We start from the raw sequence: 1,980 nt of genomic DNA on the forward strand, positions 1-1,980 counted from the left end.
TGGTCTACAGAGCTAGCTCCAGGACAGTCTCCAAAGCTACAGAGAAACCCTGTTTAAAAAAAAAAAAAAAAAAAAAAAAAAATACTTGAAGACATTTGACATGAATAACTAATATGGCCACACAGAAATCATCCCAAGAGCTACTGTTCTTCAATGGGAAATGCCTTTCTCTCTTTTTCCTTCCTTTTTACCATGAATTCCTGATCCTCCTACCTCCACCTGCCGAGTGCTGTCCTTACAGCCATGTGCTACCATACTCGGTTTTATGAGCTGCTGGGGATCAACTTCACGGTTTTGTGAGTCTTCTACCAACTGGGCTGTGTCTCCAGCTCCTGTAATAATATTTTGATCATATGGAGCTGAGCCCTAGTCATGCTTATAGCCACGAGAATGCTGCATGTTTAAAGGAATCATCACTTCAGAAGGAAGGTAGGAAATAGGAGAAGCTCTTCCTGTCGGAGGTTCTAATCCTCTCAACAGGCTCACCCAAGGCCTTGGCCCTGCAGAGAGAGGAAGAGGAGGCGTCTATGGCATTGTCCATTTCCGCTTTCCAGCATACCTGTTTGGAAGGTCTGAAGATGTTACTTTAGAAACAAGGTTACAATTATGAGATACCTTAGAGGTTTAAAGTCCAATGAATGTACCGGTCCAGTTTAGTATGGAATAGGCTGAAGAAGGTTGGTGTAAAATTCTCCTCCAAGAAAAAGGGTACATGTTCTAAGTAGTAGATGAAGTCACAGCTACATGTTGTTTAAAACATGAGGAATTCTGGGCCTGGAGAGATGACTCATCGGCAAAGAGCACTGCTTGTTCTTCCAGAGGATGTAGGTTTGATTCCCAGAAACCACATGGTGACTCACAAATGTCTATAAACAATTCCAGAGATTAGGATGCACTCTTCTGGCCTCCCCAGCACTAGGCATGCAAGTGGTGCACAGACATAAGTACTGGCAAAATATCATACATATATAATGTTTTATGTATTAGAAAATCCATGGGGAATTTTGGAGATGGTCTTTTGTTAATTCAATGACTATCTGCTAAGCTGTAAGTATTTAGGATGTGTCTACTTTACACTGAGGCTTATGATAAACAGTTGGCTCTCACACCAATCGGGAGTTTATTGTAAATCAATGTCTTATTTTTTTTTCTTTTTCTTTTTCTTTCTTTCTTTTTCTTTTCTTTTTTTCCTTTTTTCTTTTTGTGTGCGTGTGTGTGTGTCTCCAAGACCTGAAACTGAAAGCCACCAGCCAGCCAGTCAGTCATGTGTCACTGGAAATCCTGTAGCCCTGGATTTGACTGGAAAATCAGTGTTTTATTTATAAATAAACTTTATTATATATAGTTAATCTAAAACAATGTAAAAATTGCAAGCCCACCATCCCTGTGACACTATCAAAATGATGCTTTTGTTGTTGTTGTTGTTGCTATTGTGAGAGTTAAGAACACTCCATAGAGGCTAAAAAAAATAGCTCAGTCAGTCAAGTACTTGCTGCACTTGCATGAAGATCTGATTTGAGCCTCTGTGCCACCATGTATTTGTAATCCCAGAGCTCAGGAGGTAGGGACTGTAGGAACGCTGCAATTGGCCATCTAGCCGCTCTGGTCTAATTGATGAATTCCTGGTCCATGAGAGACCTTGTCTCAAAAAAAAATGGTATTCTACTGCTGAGAAACACCTGAGGCCGTCCTCTGGCCTCCATACACATGTGCAAGTTCATTACCCCACCTACACACACACATCACACACATACACACATGATGTGGGAGTGTCATATATCAATCTGTTGATTTCATTGGTTAAGTTATAATAAACCAACTGCTTGGCCTCAGCTTAGAACATAGATGGGAGGAGTAAACAGAATAGAATTCTGGGCGGAAGAGGAAGTGAGGTCAGACTCTGTTCTGCTCCCAGAGACTCTCGACATCTCTGCACTCTGGAGCAGAGACACCATGATGGACGGAGGCTAGACTCTTCCC

At 41.5% G+C, this 1,980-nt stretch overlaps 1 non-coding gene across 1 annotated transcript; it reads right to left on the reverse strand.

Annotated features, from left to right (window-relative positions):
• Positions 1-1,215: 1,215 nt before the first annotated feature.
• LOC126496472 (small nucleolar RNA SNORA54) lies at positions 1,216-1,316 on the reverse strand. Its single transcript, XR_007590371.1, has one exon. It is a non-coding gene; the product is annotated as a small nucleolar RNA SNORA54 (small nucleolar RNA).
• Between the last annotated feature and the right edge of the window lie 664 nt (positions 1,317-1,980).

This window comes from Alexandromys fortis, unplaced genomic scaffold (assembly GCF_014885135.2).
Source record: "Alexandromys fortis isolate MF-2015 unplaced genomic scaffold, M_Fortis_MF-2015_v1.1 scaffold_5122, whole genome shotgun sequence".
NCBI classification, from domain to species: Eukaryota; Metazoa; Chordata; class Mammalia; order Rodentia; family Cricetidae; genus Alexandromys; species Alexandromys fortis.